The sequence below is a fragment of the Eurosta solidaginis genome, chromosome 1, assembly GCF_040869045.1.
Source record: "Eurosta solidaginis isolate ZX-2024a chromosome 1, ASM4086904v1, whole genome shotgun sequence".
NCBI classification, from domain to species: domain Eukaryota; kingdom Metazoa; phylum Arthropoda; class Insecta; order Diptera; family Tephritidae; genus Eurosta; species Eurosta solidaginis.
The window spans coordinates 128,353,050-128,371,782 of record NC_090319.1 but is presented as its reverse complement, the minus strand read 5'-3'; the positions used below and the strand labels follow the sequence as shown (position 1 = coordinate 128,371,782).

The 18,733-nt window shown below is 40.4% G+C and overlaps 1 protein-coding gene and 1 pseudogene across 1 annotated transcript in view; one reads left to right on the top strand and one right to left on the bottom strand.

Moving 5' to 3' along the window:
* Positions 1–18,733, bottom strand: part of Dhc93AB (Dynein heavy chain at 93AB) — a 2,991,564-nt gene that overhangs the window by 29,811 nt on the left and 2,943,020 nt on the right. The window lies entirely within an intron of this gene.
* LOC137236812 (protein OPI10 homolog) lies at positions 5,486–6,363 on the top strand (annotated as a pseudogene).

Here is an 18,733-nt window from a genome sequence, read left to right as displayed (position 1 = left end):
GCGCAAATTAATGAGAATTTAGGCGTCGGGCCTAAACATGCCGGCCCCCTTGCGATACGCAACAGCCCACACTCCGCCCGAGCGTCCCCGACCACGATTGTCTTAAAACTAGATTCTAACATTAAATGGTGCGCGCCGAATGGTGCGCGCCGGATGGCGCGACGGCATCCTCCTTGCCTTCGCCGTGACCTAGAGCTAGGACGATTAGAAAAAAATAATGGAAACTGTATGGTATATTTCTTGCCATTCATATAAAACTTCATTTATTTCGGAAAAAGTACCCTTTACATGTTTAAACTTGCACTAAACTAAATAATCCAAAATAACCATTAGGGTATTCTAGATCGGGTGTGTCCCCGAAAGCACCCAACCAAAGTTGGTGCTTTGGGCCAGCAGCGAGCCAAACGATGGTGGTAACGTGCCCGGCGTCATAATTTCGGCATAAACGTCGCCGCCGAGAACGAGGCGGATAGGCGTTGAAGCATAAAATTGTGGATCCGCCAATCGGATATGCTCGTACGGAGCCGCCACGCGGGGGTCGACGTGATAGGTTGGGCTGACGCGCTTGAAATCATGGACGCAGACTGTATGTGTGGTCACCGTCTTGCTCTGTCCATGCTTGCCCCTGAACCTAATAAAGCAGCCGGTTTCGCCTGCGGCGTCGGTCTTCGGCAGTGCTAACTCTCGCGCCAGCCGACGTTCGATCGTTGTGCGAGGGGAATATGCGTCTATGAGTGCACGGATAAGGTGCAAACGCCCCCCGGCTTCCACCTTCACGACCGCAGTTGGCGCCAGAGTAGCCATTGGTCGTAGGGTTGGGCGGCGGTAGCCTGGGCTGCAATGATCCCATTCCTAAAGGAACTGTGTTGCGGTAGCTGGCGCGGCCGAGTGGCCAGTCTACCGTCCCGGTTATCCTCATGACAATTGCGTATGGCGCGTAGCTGGCCCGGCCGTGGGGCCAGTCTACTCGCTTGGTTGCGGGCGTTGTTGCTTGTGCGTTGTCGCTGGCGTGGCTGCATGACCAGTCGGCGTTCGTGGCCGCTTGTATGATTACGCGTTCGGCGTTGATGGAGCGTGCGGGAAGGCCGTGGTTCCGCGCCACTTTGGCTCCGTCTTTCGTGGGCTAACAGGGGTCGGAACGGCCGTGGGTCCGATCACCCGATTTCTCGTTGCAGCGACCGTGTGCAAATTTCCTCTTGGCAGTTTTCTAGTGCGTCGCGATAGAAGTAAGACTCGGAAGCGTGAATCGAGAGGGCTTCCTCTGCATCGTCCCCTGCTCGGTAGTCCCTACTCTCCTGGGAGGGATGTATCGTCTCGCACTCTTCTTCTTCCTCCTCCTCCACTTGCTGTGCCCAACACTTATAACGCTCTGCTTGCCGTGGAAGGTCTTCTATCGGTGAAGGTATTTTGGTGTGGTGTTGATCGTCCATTGGTAGATGCAGTGTGGTGTGATGTTGTCGGCCACATCGTCTGCACCTGCCGTCGCTGGTACAACTTTTTGCCCGATGCACCATCGATAGACAATTCTGGCAGTAGTCGAGGCGAATGATCTCGCGCAGTCTTTGCAGAGGGGTCTTCGCCCTATAAACAGTGCGCGATCGAATCGGATGCCGCCCGTTACATAGCGGGCACGGTTTGGCGTAGCGAGCGGCCTGGCGCTCGGTTCTCCTGCGCAACGAAGCGTAGCGAGTCATTCTGTTCAGATAAGTAGAAAGAAAAAATAAAGGAACCTCGTTGAGTGATTATGACTGTGTCACGCGTTTGGCGGCGAGTAAGCCCCAATTCTATTATCGGGCGCTTTTGAGATTTCGCGCGTGAGTAGGGTGAAAACATGTCTAAATGCCTACGAGAATATATTCATCTCGCGTACGTTATGTGCGTGGCCTCTTTCCCCGCACGTTATGTGCCTGGGTCATTAGTGCCTTATTCTGTTTAATTTTGTGTCATCCGGTAGCGCTTCAGCTAGTCAGGCATACTAGTGCTGCAGAAAAATTGACATTTAAGTTGCTTGGTACTCACATTTTGGTACCGAACCGGGTAGAGAGTGTTTATTGTGGGATCTTTCGAGTCGTTGTTATTTGTGTTGTTGGTGCTAAAAACCAACAACTTTCCTGCCCGCCACAAAAAAAATGTTTGGTCAGCATAATTTTATGCTATATAAAAAAAAATATAAAATCTTCGTTTTGGACGAGGTGAAAAATTTGTCGAATGAGCCATTCTTTTGTATTGCCCTTCGATTATTTGTTCAACTGTTCCCAATTACGCTTGTAGTCCTGTTTTATTGATGGTCTTTACTAAAAGGCACGGTTTCCGAAGTGTATTTGGCTCCGATACCGATTTGCCAAAAACGGGTTTTTTGGGTACCCGTTTCCCAGCCAGCATTTTTTGAAAATTTTGATCAAAAAATATTCAAATATCATACCCTAAGATGATTAAAAACGTTCAAATTTAAAAGCATTTTCTGTTCGAATATTAGCGTATCGTCGGGAGAAAAATGTACCATAAATGTGATTATTCTTGAATAATCATTTATGATTCATATTTCGAAACGCTTTTTATTCATATTTGATATCATTGTAAAATTGAGCTTTAATTGTTTTAGAGTAATATTTGACTGCTTTTCACAGTAATTTTCTGATCATATTCGTGAATATATTTCAATCGTTTTGGTTTAGATTTTTGACTCATTTTTGAATGCGATGATGATGCATTTATTCTCCATATCTCATTCAAAATAAGATACTACATAATAATCTTATTTCATCAGGGGAAGAAAGCATGCGGAAGTGGGCTATTTGAACCACAGGTCACTCGCAAACAAACTTGACCGATATTCACCTGCGACTACAACATCCAACATCAGCTATGATCGTCAATATCTTAAATTACGATACGGTACGGGATGTTGAAGACATATACAGGTACATATGTCAAGAGAGTTTCACTTACCTGGTCAAATAGCTCACAACTTTTGTATTGTCCAACTATTATGTATTATCTGGAAAGGTGGAGAAATGGTTTGGGAAATCTTCGGGCATGAGCAGCATTTGCATTAAATTGTCTTGAAGAATGTCTTAATAATAAAAATTTTATATACATATTTTTTCTGAACTTCATGATTGAAAAAATGTGTGTATGTGAAAAAAATAAGTTCTTCAATGAAAAGTAAAATTTTAACAAGTATAAAACTCATTATTCAGTTAACAAATATAGTCAGAAAAGATTCAGAAAGCTGAATTAAAAATGATTATAAATGTTTGATCACCTAAAGTAAACACATTTGATTCAAATATGATTCCAAAATGTGTTTGAAAAACTATATTCAGTTTTTGTTCATCGAAAGGTGAGCATATTTGATTATTCTTTTTGTTGACTTTTATGAAATATTAAAATTTAATCATCAAAGGACTTCAAAAATGATTCCAAAACGTGATCGAAAAATGATTTTCAGTTTTTTATCATCAAAGGTATTCATATTTGATTATTTCTTTTGTTCAATTGTATGATAACTCATTATTTAGTCAGAAAGAAGAATCAAATTGTATTTATATGTAGGGAAATTCAAAATTTAATCATCTAAATGCCGTGTGGGTTGCATCTTTTTATGCATCCCTAATACAATGTACATTTAAAAACTCGGCATATATATGTACATACGTTGGTATAAGTATATGGGCAGTCAGTGCACGGACTTTACCGCATTGGTAGATTGACCAACCTTTTTGACCCATTTTTCATTTTCTACTACTACGACTTCTGCTACCAAAACTTAGATTCTACCAATATTTCAGTATTTTCGCACTGAAACCGTATACTGCATTACGGTATTGAATTGCCGAGCCCACCCAACTAATATTAGGAGGCGATACTGACCAAATCAGTCAATTTTGAAAAATTTGTGAATAACTTAAACGGGAAATGAATTTTTGACTAGAGAAACTAACTGTCAACTGAGCACGCGAGTATTTTCTGCGCTAGTTTTCCAGTTTTTTTTTTTTTTTTGTGAAGAGTATGAACGACAACAAAAAGTTTTACGTAAACGATAACCTGCCGAAATCGGTTATTTTGCGGCAGTATTTTTGGTACCTTGGAAAATTGTTGTTGTGCTTAGACGTGTTGGTGCATGTCTGTCAGTATCTCACACTCACGATACAGGAAAAAAGTGAGTATCGTATAGGCATAAGCTAGGTAGGTATATACAAATGTACATGTAATTTTGTCTTGTTTATGAGTTTTAAAGTGTCATTTCCTTGAAATGCGCGTTATTTGTTTTACAATAAATTATTTATTGTTTGGTACAAATAAGAACTGTAGCTATTGTTTTCTTGGTAAAAAATCTACCAACTACTACTATTTTCATTTTTTTTTTTGTCTGCCAACATTTTCCTCTTAAAAAGTCCGCGTACTGGTAGATATTTACCAGCAGCAAAGACAAAAAAATTGCGCACATTCATACACACCCGTGTATAGAATGTAAATTCCTCTGAATTGAAACAAACGGAACTAATCGAAAGATTTTTTCCGTTGATTCATTCCTTTTACTACGGCGCGTGGTCGTAGTACAATCGTTTGCGGAATATTGGATGCAGAATATGTAAGGGTAAGTACAATTCTAATATTTGCTTCTATTCATTATTACATAAATAAAATCAATTTTTTTTTTCCATTAGTAATTACTTTTATTTTAATTTGCAGGTCTTCAGCAGCATGTTCACGTATTTCATTTAAAAAATTTGCAGCTTCTGGTGGCACTTTCCATTCGGGGTTGGTTAAGGTAAAACGAATTAATGAAAGCTAAATTTTTCCATTATCGTGTTCATTTTTGGCAGCTAAGCCATGGCCATCTAGATTTACCTTTTGTTTTAAGGAAGGCTTTGGTATTTGCCAGTCCGGATTTCCGTATTTTCGAACGTCCATTTGTGCAAATGAGCACACATTTCCGACACCCTTCACAGTCATTGTAAAACTTTTGAAAAATTTTACCAACTCCAATGCTTTCGGCCGAAATACAAACATTAGTATAAAGGGCGTTATTGTTAAAACGTGTTCCACTTGAAAAACATATTCATCGTATATGCCCAGAGCCAGGATTAGCACCAGAATTCCACCAGATATAAATAATATATTTCTTGCTACTACTGCCATTAAAGGAGATGAAAATGACCTTAGGTACCTGTCTGCGTAGTCATAAGCGCGGTTCAGCCGTGCGTCCAATTCATGTTCGAGTTCATTAAAATGTAAATATAACTGGTAATTAGACCATGTCCGCATTCCTAACATTCCTGGTTCTTTTCTCAATACAGTCGCATATAAAAATAAGAAATATATGCACTGCCATATGAAAATAATTGGTGCCAAAATCAAATTCGCAATTGCAACCCACATTACAAGTTTTGACAATCGTTGGGCCAGTTCAACTTGGTTGCTACGGAAATTAAAATCGTCACGTAGTTGCCAATTGTTCTAGAGCGCTTCGATGAGCAAATTTTTAAATTATTTATTGCCTTTTTAAGGCGTAGAGTAGCTGAATATGTTTGGATTGATTATTTCAGGGCGTTTGCCGCAGACAGATTTTACACCCGTGGATGAGAATAAAGTTGTCATAAATGTTCCAGATATAGATCATGTTAACTATATAGTTGTGTTTTTAACTGGAAGGAACAGCAGCCGCTGTATACTTTAGTTGGCCTGATGATAATTCGGCTCCAACATGGCAGTACTTGGGTCACATATCCAATGCGAAGCCATCTGCAATCTTTAAAATCTCACAACTTAAGAAAAGACATGAACTAGAGGCGACGGAGCATGGAATGATTTTTGGTGCACAAGAGATTTCACATACATCACAAATTGCAATCTCAGTCGAACCAGAGCTTATGATTGCTGAGTTGACCCCAGCTGTGCAAAATATGAATGCAAATCTGCAATTTAGCCAAAAGATGTTAGAAAACTTTTTCAATTACGCATCCAGTTTCACCAAGACTCCTCAACAGATTCCATCATTGAGCAACGAAACGCTAGTGCCTCTATCGACATTGCAAAATTGGTATGCAAACTTTCAAAGACGTATGGTTCATAATCCAAATTTCTGGAAGTGTTAATTAGCCTCTTGTTCATACTTCGAGAAAAGAAGTAATCTAATCCTTGTACGCGGGTTTGTTCATTTTGATTGTGATCGGGCACATGGAAGGATGATTTTAAGTCCAGAAAAATTCTTTCTGATGAGTTTTCCTCTTAAATCGAGCATTTATCTGATTAATACGGTGCTCCTATACAGAATAGCGATGTGGAATAGTATTTGCTTAAGTGTTTTACTATTTCATAATTTTTATTTGTAATATCATGGACAGTTAAATTTTTATAAATCTGATATTTATTAGTAAATCTATTCAAACTTATAAAAAGTGACTGTGTTTGAAATCATTTCCATGGATCTTGTTAAAAAAGGTTTACTGACTCCTAAACTAATTACACAATACCCCAATTCATTTGCTAGTTAAATCGGTAGTCTTTAAATATATCACTATATACGCATAGTCAATATATGTTAAACAAATTTGTTATTATGTACAGCTGATTTTTCGAAGACACCCCTTAGTAGAACCATGTACAATTGCATTGATAGAAAGGACGGTGAGATTGTACAGTCGTATGTCTACGTGGCATTTAATGTCTCTAAGAGGATGTTGGGGTGAGGTAATAGGGGAGATGTTCCTGGAGGACACAGAGCAAATGGGGGTGAATCTAGAAAAAGCGACCGGGTTCGCTCTCTGCCCAGCCGCTTTCGGGGGTGGGGGTTTGGACCCTCTGTCTAGAATGGGGCTAATCCTTGAACGAATCGTACAAATGTAATGAGTTATGCAAAAATGTTGATTTTGTCATCTGTAGTGACGGGGTTTCAATGGGCGATAACGACTATTTCAAGTGCGCTGCAAGCTAGGGGGTCAGCAATTTTGTTTAGGCGGCTTCATCGCCAGTAACTACAACGGATATAATAATGGCCAGGATGAAGACTGGTCTGTTAGGACGTGGTCCGGGGAAAACGCCACCGCCACTGGCTGCTAAAAAACGACGTTTCGATTAAATAAAAGGTGGCGATGGTCAGGCAGAACCAGCTGCAAAAAGACTATCGGGATCAGAGTACATCAACGTTAGGTCCCGAGGACTTTGTGAGGAACAAATAACTGTTTTGATTACCTGCCCTTCGGGTAGGAGTGTATTCTTCACGGGCTCTGCTGGTACAGGGAAAAGTATTCTTTTGCGTAAAATCATATCTGCTCTGCCACCGGATGGCACTGTGGCTACAGCTTCGACAGGTGTAGCTGCTTGTCTTATTGGTGGTGCAACTTTGCACGCGTTGGCCGGGGTCGGCACTGGTGATGATGGGTTACAGCGTTATATTGAATTGGCATCTCGTCCTGCCAGTGTTCAAATCTGGCGTAAATGCAAATGACTAATCACATACGAGATCTACATGGTGTATGGACAATATTTTGAGAAAATCGAGGCCGTAGTCAGACGCATACGCAAAAAATGAGCACCCCTTCTGTGGAATTCAGTTGAAACTTTGTGGCGATTTCCTGTAATTACAGCATGTGGTAAAGAGCAAGAATACAACGCCAACACAACGTTCTTGCGCCCACTGTGGCGCTAAGGAGAAATGTATTCAATGTGTTTTTGGATTAAGAGAAGTGCATTGCCAATCGGATCCAAAGTTTATAGATATTCTTAACCGCACACGCATCGGTCATTTTAACAATGAAGTTACTAAAGTATTGCGTGCTACTTCGAAGCAAAAAGTAGAAGGCGATGGAATCCTGGCCACACAACTCTGTTCGCATAGGAATGATGCAAATTCTATCAATGAACCCAAACTCGAAAGCTTAGATGGTGAAAGAATACTATTTCGCACCAGCACCTGGTGGTGGAAGCATAAGGCGGGTATTACATTATAAGCAAAGTTGCCACAGGCCCGATTGTACATTAAGCCACCCAACCGACAAATAAACAAAATTTATTAATCGCAATTACCCCAATGATGTGGATCATCACTTATTGAGATATAATGAAAACTTTTAAACTTTAAAAAGAAGACTATCATGCGTCATTTGTTCTCAGTGAGCAATATCGTCAGTCCTGTGATGCGCTTAATTCAGATAGTTTAAAAGATCCCATCGTATTTCTACGCACAATCAATTGCAATGATGCTGTAACTGACGGGGTAAACACAGCCTTAGAAGGCGCAGATGGTGCTAATTCGACATTGGAGGCGGCAGCGTATACATCGTAAAACCGGAGTCTAAAACGTTACAAATATTGGAGAAGAAAATGGTGGTACAAAATCATGATAGGTGAGCTTCATTTGTGTATATTGGTGATAGTGTTATTGACATTCATATTGTGAAATATCAGTAAGCTGACCCTTTAATTTAACTTCCTAATTTTTAGAGGAATAAAATTGTTTTATGTCAACGCGAAATGGCTCACTTACATTCTGGGGTGTGGAATAGTCACAATCAAATACAAAAACCATTGTATTAGGGAGCGACAATGAGCATGTAAGTCATTAATTTGTATTTGTCATATGATGTTTAAATACGTACTATTTAGTTAATAAAATCAGAAGAAATTAAAATAGTGTAGGCGGAGATTTTATAAAGAAAGTAGGAGTCCAAAGTTATATAAGGGTGGTAGTAATTATTATTCGTATCCAAAATAACACACCTAATAACCCATGGAACACGATTTACGCGATATAATTGAATGCATACAATGGGCTAAGGAAGATGATAATCGTGCATACCATTTCCGAGCCCCTGGTCTTCATACCAAATTTGTTTCCTAATTAAACGAATCATGCGAAACAGAAATGCAGTCAATCCTAACTTGGATTATAGCTATGAGTATAGCAGAAAATTAGCAAAGCTTCGACTAGCTACTCAACAATAAGTATTACAGGTGTTGTAATTTTAAATTTACCACAACGAACTTTTACTGCAGTAAAACATATCCCTATTGTCCATATTCTTTCTCAAAGAAGCTAGTGGTGAAAATTGGCATTTTCAATTTGAATGAAAATTGCCACAGCAACTGGTTCTACGTACCAGAATGAGTTGGGTTTTCTCTGACGGAGGATATATATGTCACATTTGAGATTACCTTTGGCAATTATTATAATTTCCTTACAAATGAAATTTTGTACGAATAATAATTAAAATATAAACCCAAAAGTCAATTCTTTCATACTAGGTATAATTAAAAACGCATTTATGAAATCAATTTTAGGAATACCTTTCCGTTTAAAAATTCTGTAGCATATCCTCATGATTGAAAACTGTTCATGAATATGATCAGAAAGAGACAGCGAAAAACAATCAAACATTAATTCATATAGGCAAAACTCAATTTTGCAATGATATCAAATACACTAACAGCTTAGATCAGAAGTATGTAAGGATATCAATAGAAAATTATTATTGGAGAATAATAACATTTGAAATATACTTTCTCTCGACGATTTTATAATTCTCGGATCGAAAGTACTTTGAAATTTGGACGTTTAGGTTATATGGGATATGATATTTGGCGGTGTAATTGCCAATTTAATTGCGGATTCTGTGGCAGATAGTGAATCTGTGTTAGGGTGTTTTGGCCTCGTTCAGGGGAGCGAGAGCAGGGTTTGGATTTTGAAAATTGTAAATAAAATAGGCCGAAGGCCTTTATGTTCTTTGGCAGATAGCGGGTCTGCGTTAGGGCTTCTGGTGACCTCGCTCGGGGTGAGCGAGTGAATTGTGGGATGTTCTCTTTTTTGGAAAATTAAAAAATTTAATGGGCTGAATGCATTTGTTTTGGAAATCAAAAAATAGAATTGGCCGAATTCAGATAAAGGCAGATAACGGATCTGCGGTTGGGTTGTTGGTTGGCCTCGTTCCGGGTGAACGAGAGCTGGGGTTGATGTTTCTGAAAGGAGGGATGTGGAGGAACGGAAGGATTGTTAAGAGGAGCTCGTGGTCCTCTCACAATCTATCTCCGTAGGAAGAAGGATCAGTTTGACCAAAGGTCGTCTGACGTGACCCTTCTCGGTTCTGAGGTCGACAACACGTACTCGGTTATCTTCGCCGGGGTGTACGTTGACGACTCTACCTAGCCTCCACTCGTTGGGAGATAAGTTGTCCTCTTTGAGGACAGCGAGGTCTCCCACTTTTATATTTTCTTTGGGATGCTTCCACTTCACTCGTTTTTGAAGTTCGGATAAGTATTCGATTTTCCATCGCCGGCAGAAGGTTTGATGGAGGGCTTTGAGTTTCTGCCATCGATTGATCATCGAGGCAGAGCTCTCACTGGCATCTGGTTCTGGTGGAGCCAGCAGGTGGCTGCCGGTTAGGAAATGTCCTGGGGTTAGTGGTTCCAGGTCCGTTGGGTCATTCGATCCTGGACTGAGAGGGCGCGAGTTGAGGCACGCCTCAATCCTGCACAAAAGTGTTTGGAACTCCTCCATAGTATATTTGTGGGGAGAAGCAATCTTTTTGAAGTGGCTTTTAAAGCTCTTCACTCCCGCTTCCCACAGGCCGTCCATATGTGGAGCGGCGGCGGGAATAAAATGCCAGCTTAGTGCTTGATGGCTGTACTTTGATACTGTTTTGTCTCGGCTTTCTGCCAGAAAGGCTTTAAATTCGGATCGTAAAGATCTTGATGCTCCGACAAAGTTTGTACCATTGTCGGAGTAGCCGTTCTTCGGATATCCTCTTCTCGCGATAAAACGCGAGAAGGCTGCGAGAAAGCATGGGGTGCTGAGGTCACTAGTGGCCTCTAAGTGAATGGCCTTAGTGGAGAAACAGACAAAAAGGCATACGTAGCCTTTTGACAGTCGACATCCTCTACCGCGGTAGCTTTTGATGTCGAAAGGCCCCGCAAAGTCTACCCCCGTATTGGTGAACGCGCGGGTAAAAGTAGTCCGTTCGCAGGGAAGGGTACCCATAAGTTGGGACTGTGCCTGCTTTCGATGAATAATGCAGGTTTTGCAATTGTGGATGATGGCTCTGATCATTGTCTTGACATTTGGAATCCAATACTGGGTGCGAATAAGGCGGAGCATGAGCTGGTTCTCGCCATGAAGGGAATCATGATGAATCATCATGACTGCAAGGCGAGACAGCCTGTAATTGTAAGGCAAGATGATCGGATGCCGCTCGTTGAATGGCATGTCTTTTGAAGCCCCTAGACGCCCTGCTGTTCTGATAATGTCATCTTTGTCGATGTATGGGTTGAGTGACAGGATTTCACTCTTCCGATCAATAGGTTCCCTATTCTTTAATTTTAAATATTCGGTACCGTAAAATTGTTTCTGGCAGACTCGTATTAATGCTTGAGTCGTTGCCTTAATCTCATCGGCTGAGAGTATGCACGACTTTTCTTGGAACACTGCTTTGGTTTTAGGATGCGTTCTTTTATAGAATCTCTTAACATAAGATAAGACTTTCAAAGCTCGTGGCAAATCTGAAAATCGTTTAAGAATATCTGTATGATCTACCCTTGCCGTGGCATACGATTGTGCCCTCCTTTCCTCAACGGACGTGTTGTAATCGGCATCTTGTGCTGGCCAGTGAGAATTGTCTTCTTGTAGCCAAGAAGGACCCTGCCGCCACAACGAATTGTTGACCAAATCTGACGCTAGTAGTCCTCTGCTCCCTAAATCCGCTGGGTTAGATTCCGAGTCAACGTGAAGCCAGTCCTTGTTACCGACCATATCGAGGATCTTGGTGATTCGATGTGCGACGAAGGTTGACCAAGTACAGGGCGGCTTGCGTATCCATGCGAGTACGATGTTTGAATCCGTCCAGAGGTGAACTTTTACTGGTCCCAAATGAATATTTCGGAATATTGATTCCATCATTTCTGCGAGCAGCACGGCGCCGCAGAGTTCTAAACGTGGTAGCGAGATTGTTTTCACTGGAGCTACTCTGGTTTTTGCTAAGAGTAAGTGTATGAACACCTGATCGTCTCTTTTTACGCGTATATATACCGCTGCAGCATATGCTTTCTCGGAAGCGTCACAGAAGCCGTGGATTTCTATTTCGCCTTCCGGGGAAAAATTTACCCACCGCGGTATCCATATGTTATCTATTTCGCCATAGTGTTGGGTGAAGGTTTTCCACCGTTCTGATGTATTTGGTGAGACAGGCTCGTCCCATCCGGTGCCTTCTAACCAAATATTCTGCATTAATATTTTTGCCACTATGACCATTGGGGCGAGCCACCCCAATGGGTCGAAAAGCTTGGCGATGGCTGACAATATTTCTCGCTTAGTTAAATTTTCCGGATCCTCCAATGGTCCTGCTTTAAAATAAAAGAGATCGGAGTGCGCATTCCATCTTATGCCCAATGTCTTCACGGTGATGGTGTCTTCGAACGCCAGAAAGTCTTCGCTTAGTCGATCAGTTTTCGGGATGTCTTTTAGAACTGCCTCCGAGTTTGATGTCCATTTCCGAAGTGGAAAACCAGCTGACTGTAGTACCTGTCGTATTTCATCCCTTGCCTTAATGGTCGATGCAATGGTGTGTCCTCCTGCTAATACGTCGTCTACATACATGCATTCTCGCAGGATGCTCGATGCTGTTGGATGGGAATTTTCAACATCGTCAGCTAGCTGTAGAAGCGTTCTGATGGCCAGGTATGGAGCGCAGTTAACTCCGAACGTTACAGTCCTTAACTCGTAGAGGCCTATTGGTTCACTAATGTCTTTTCGGAAAACAATCCTCTGAAATTTGGTATGGTTGGCATCCATCCAAATTTGCCTATACATTTTTTCTATATCGCTATTGAAGACATATCGATAGAGTCTCCAACGCAGAATAAGAATTGGGAGATCTGCTTGTAGTATTGGACCAGGTAGGAGAATGTCGTTTAGACTGGTGCCATTAGCCGTCGGGCTTGAGGCATTGAAAACGACTCGGACTTTCGTCGTTATACTTTCTGCTTTGACAACGGCGTGGTGTGGCAGAAAGTAATTATTTGTTTCATCTGCTGCGACGACACTGCTGATTTTTTCCATATGGCCAAGAGTCTCGTATTCTGAGAGTACCCTAATATATTCTTTCCCTAAGTCCGGATTTTTTATTAACCGGGACTCGTTTCGATAATATTGTGAGAATGCGCGCTTAAGGGATCCTCCTAAACTCAGATTTTCTGAGTAGCCTTGCTTGAATGGGAGGGATACTATATACCTCCCATCTTCGTTTCTTCTTTTTGTTTCTTTATACAGCTGTTTGCAATATGCGTCATCTGCTTAATGCTTTTGCTTTTTGGCAAATTTTCTAACTCCCAGAAAGCTTTTAGTTGGTTGTCCAGCGCGACTTCGTTGTAAAACGACACTATGTTCTTTGTTGGATTCGGTGCTTCAATACGACCGGTTAGTATCCAACCGAACACTGTCTCTTGGGCCAGAAGTGTATTTAGTACATTCTTTTTTAGACCGCTTAGTATAATTTGGGGATATATGTCTCCACCAAGTATGAGGTCTACATCTTCATTGACGTAGAACCTCTTGTCTGCCAAAACTAAGTCTGGGAATGCCTGCATAGTCATTGTTTCAATATGGCAGGATGGCAGATTCCCAGTTAGTTTGGCTAAAATTAGAACAGGAGTAGTCAAGCTAAAGCACGGGTCCACTGGTGAACGTAGCTCGATGGTGGATGCCTCTTTAACTTGAGCAGATACTGCGTTGGTGATGCCTGAAACTTGGGCATGCATTTTCCTTGCCGGCAAATTGATTCTGCGTTTTAGTCTTTCTGTCATGAAAGAGCATTCAGACCCTGAATCAATTAGTGCCCGCGCGGAGAAGTCGGTACCATTATGATGAATGTGTACGCGAGCAGTTCCTAATAAAACGCCTGTGCTGGAATTAGCATGACAGGATTTTACATTCTGGTTTGCAGAAGAATTTGGTTGCCCCGATTCCTGTCTTCTTTGTGCTTGTGCTGAAGTTGACGGGATATTATCCGCGTCTTTAAATGGATTCCGCTTCGTAGTTTGCTGAACTGTATCCGCATGCAGGAGCGTGTGGTGACGAGAGTGGCATTTGGCACAGTTGTACGAACTGGTGCACCTCGTCACTGTGTGTCCTGGGGATAAGCAGTTCAGGCATCCCCCCGTGGATTTGATGAAGTTGATTCTTTCCACCGGGGTCAGATCACAGAGTCGGGGACAATTCCGTAACCTGTGTTCAGCTTTGCACATTTTACAAAAAACCCTTGAAGCTGATTTTGAGGTAGGTTTTGATACCTTCGTTTGGAAGGCACCAAGTCTTTTTATGGGGGTTTCGGTGGTATGCCGAGTATTTGATGGCTTTTGTCTCTTTTGGGCGTTAGTGCCAGTGGAGCTAGACACTGTTTCCAGTGTCTGAAACCTATTTGATAGAAATTTGTCCATATCTTCCCATTTAGATATGTCCATTTTATGGTCCATGCTTTGTTCCCATAGAGCCAGGGTACTTTCCGGTAACTTTGTCGAACACAAATATGTTAGTATTGCATCCCAATTGGATGTGTCGATTTTGTGACACTTGAGGGACGATAGACAATTGTTTATATCGCTATGTAATTTCTTTAACGCGCTCCCACACTCACTCTCTACCTTCTTTAAATTAAAAAGAATTTTCAATTGCGTGTTGACTAATATACGCTTGTTTTCATACCTTTCGCACAGGTTTTTCCAGGCCATATCGAACCCATCATTTGTTAGTGGGCATTTTTTTACAATATCTTTGGCCTCGCCCTGTGTCTTGTTGTTCATATGGAACAGTTTTTCCACCCCCCCGTAGGTCGGAATTATTTATGTATATGGCCGTAAACAGGTCACGAAAGGTTGGCCATGATAAATAGTCACCTTTGAAAATCTCCGTGTCGCAAGGAGGGAGGCGGATCTTATGCCCGCGAGGTGCGGCTGGGGGTGCTTGCTCAGAGATAGCACTATTTTCTACCTTTTTAAATTTCTCTGCCTCAGCAGATACTGTGGATAAGCATCGCATATATATTGAGTAGGTAGACATATGTTTTTTCCGGATGGCCAACACATCATTTGCGTCGACATCGTCTGATCCCATCAGTGAGTCAAACACAGACTTAACCTGCTTCCATAAGGAGCGCAACTCTTCTTGCTGTATCGCAAGAGTGTGCTTATTATGGTTTTCCTCTGGAATAAGGCTGTACTGTTTCTCAAACTCTGTGATTACCTCAGCTGATCGGACATAATTTTCCATTTTCTCAACAAATTATTCCTACCAACCTAATCCTTTGAACAAAAATGGAGACAATATCTTAAAAGATCGCTTTTATTTATTTATTTCAGACTTGGCCGACTCGTCTGAATTTTTTGTTTGTTGTTTTTTTTTTCTCAAAAGAAAGAATAAGCAAGGGAGTACGCTACTCGCGACCCGCACGCAAATTTTGTATATGTATGTATTGATATTTCTGGCTATTAAATTATAAGGGTCAGACTTGGCCGATTTGTCTGGTTTTTCCCAGGGAAGAATAAAACACCCGTGTGGCTTACTCGCCACCCGCACGCAAATTTATATATGTATGGTTGTGTGTGTTAATTTATTTGTAAGGGATTGTGGCTCAGATAAGGAGCAAAGTGCAGAGTTCGCGATATAATAAAACGTCTCGACCTAGTGAAAATTACCAGTGCCAAAATTTGTGAAACTAAATTATTGTGTTCGTGAGTGGATATACGTGCAGAGTTACTGTAGTTGCTTTCAAGAAAATATTTGGTGCTTTTCAAAAAGTGGGGTTATGGTACACTTGTGTATCAAATTGCCGTGGTCGTGGGATACTCCGGATCGACACACGGTAGGGGGAAAGCAATTGCGCAAAACAAAAATTGAGGCACTATATCGCACAGACTGGTCACTGATAGTTTTCACTTTCCACTGTTTAGTGGTTCGGAACACTCGCGGCACTTTTAAAATAAAAAAACTAACCACAAACTAACCAAAAAAAAAACAAAGTGGCAAGAAATATATACACTTACGTACGTAGCTGCGTGAAGTTTGTAGTGATTTGTATTGCACGAGTATACCAAGTGTTGTGTATATGTGGACGATGTAAAGTACCACCAGTAATGTATCATCAGATGATTTTTTTGAAAATTGTTGAATACCGTTGATAACGCGTATCACCAAAAAACTGCACCAATACCACCAAGAGTGTATATCACCAATAAAAGTGTTGAGTGTATCACCACGAAATAAAAACTGGTATCACCTCTGCAGTGTATGAGTTGTCGCTTAATTTGGAATGCGCGTATCACCAAGTTGATGCAAATGTATCCCCAAAAAATGCGTGTTATAGTGTTGAGTGTATCACCGTGTTAAATTTAATGGATGTGGACTGTATCAGTGTATTGGCGTTGGTTCCTTTTTCGGGGAGAATGGACCATGAACAATTGTGGTGTGTCACAAACTCGGCAAATGAGTGGAAGCACCACAATTGTATTAAGGATAAAAGCAAGAGAAAAGAAAGGCGAGAGATATTTCTCGTTATAATATTTGTCTTTATTATAGTGAAAATTAAAATTAGCACAATAAGTTACCTTGTATAATAAAATGTGGCGGTGCTCCTCGGACAGTGTTAGCTCTGGTTCGCTCAACGATCGCTGAAAAAGTAGACGGCTGCCTTGTCGAGGACAACCGTTGAACCGCGGAAAAAGTCTCCGGTTTTAAGGGGAAGCTTCCCCACATAGTTGTACCGGCATGCATGTATATGTGTACGGACAACATAACCCTACCCACGTACACCTATACATGCATGTGGGCGAACTAGTCGTCGATAATATGGTGCTATTAGGGTGGCGCAAATTAATGAGAATTTAGGCGTCGGGCCTAAACACATGTACTCAGGCCAATTTATTCTCGATACTTCGAGTATTACTTTAAACCAATTGGCTTTTCTAAACAGAAATCGGTGAGGGGTTTTTCGCACTGCGTTGAAAGTACGCTCGGATAGATTGTGAGATTCCATAAATATCGCGGGAGCAGGATGATACACATTTTCAGGCAGGGCAAGGGGATCGCATCGATTTACAAAACAATTTGAATCGTCTGTGAAAATTAAATCCAAGCATTTATAGTGGTTTAAAATTCACACTTTTGCAGTATCTACACATATTTTCCACAAATTGTTATAAAAAATGTGGGTATCAAAAAAAAAAAAAAAAAAATACAGCAGCAGTATCGCCCGTGGTCGAAGTTCGACCAATTTGTTTTTTTTTCCAAGCATAGTGTGTATGCATCCAGTGCATAAATGCGTTAATAGTGGAGCAGTTAGTGGAAAATTAGCGGCCTCACTCAGTAATAGTGTTAGTAAAGCTTAAAATAATTTCACTATAATTTAAAAGTTGCTGGTGAAAATATTTTTGGGTTCAGCTTAGTGCACAAACATCTCTATATTTTGATTAAATAACATAAATCTTTCAATGTTCTGCTCTAATTTTTGTTTAGCGCCGATATCTTTACTACCAAAAGCTTCAGGATATTTTTTTGTAGTAGAAAAATATAAAAAATAAAATTATGCCGATGAAGTAATTTAGCAGTTCGCGAAATGGATCTATACAACAAGCTTTGGCAGTTGTCTAAAATTTTTTTTCTTCCATTCTAATTTGAAATTTTTTCAATTGAGAAAAAATGTATCATAACAATAATAATGATAAAATAATTATTGTAAGGCTTTGAGCTCGATTCTAACCCGCGATCTTAGAAATCAGTAGGTCAATATAACAACAAAAATTGTTAACACATCCCAGAGCACGGGGAAAAAGTGTCAATAAAATATGACACTATGGCATCATTGCCATGAAACAAGTCCAATTTTCACATCTATTCTGCAACATATGTCGCAGTGCTGTGAATATCAATTGGCAAGAACCAGAATAGAAGTAGAAATAATGAAGACAAACAAACAACCGCTGTGATAGCTCGATTCAAACTCGTGATCTTACAAATCAGTAGGCCGATATAACAACAAAAATTGTTAAACAAACATTTAAATAAAAAAAACTAAGTACTTAAATTGCAAAAAAATTAAGTAAAGTGAAGCAGTTATATATCTTATACTTTTTTCCGGCTTTTAATGTTATCATTGTGGGAATATGAAGATTCTAATGTTCGGATATTTAATGTGGGAATTCAAATGCTGGGATATCTAATGTGAAGATAATATTTAACGTGGGGATTATAATGCTGGAATATATAATTTGAACATAATAATATTGAGATGTTTTCTTAAACTCTATTTTATTTTTAAAACAAACTGGCTCAAAATTTTCAAAAATGGATTTGGATTTGGACAGCGTATTCTTAAGCTTTATGCACACTTGTCATCAAAACATATATAATTTGAAGATAATAATATTGAGATGTTTTCTTATACTTTAGCATATTCTTAAGCTTTCTACACACTTTTCAAATGTAATTATAACGTTTTGGTGTGGAGCTAATTAAACAAAAAAATATAAAATATGTAAAATCAAATGAAATTGACATAAGATTATGGTAAAATGACTTGAAATTGAATTGAAAATTTGCTTTTTCCACACCACTCGGGAGGTACGCCGTTGGCGCGCTACCGAAGTTAGTTTTGGGTGCTCAGTTCCCCAGTAGGCATATATAAACTGCTTATACATATATTGCCAATTTACTTCAATAGTGTTATAATTCAAAAAACACGAATTTTTAGTT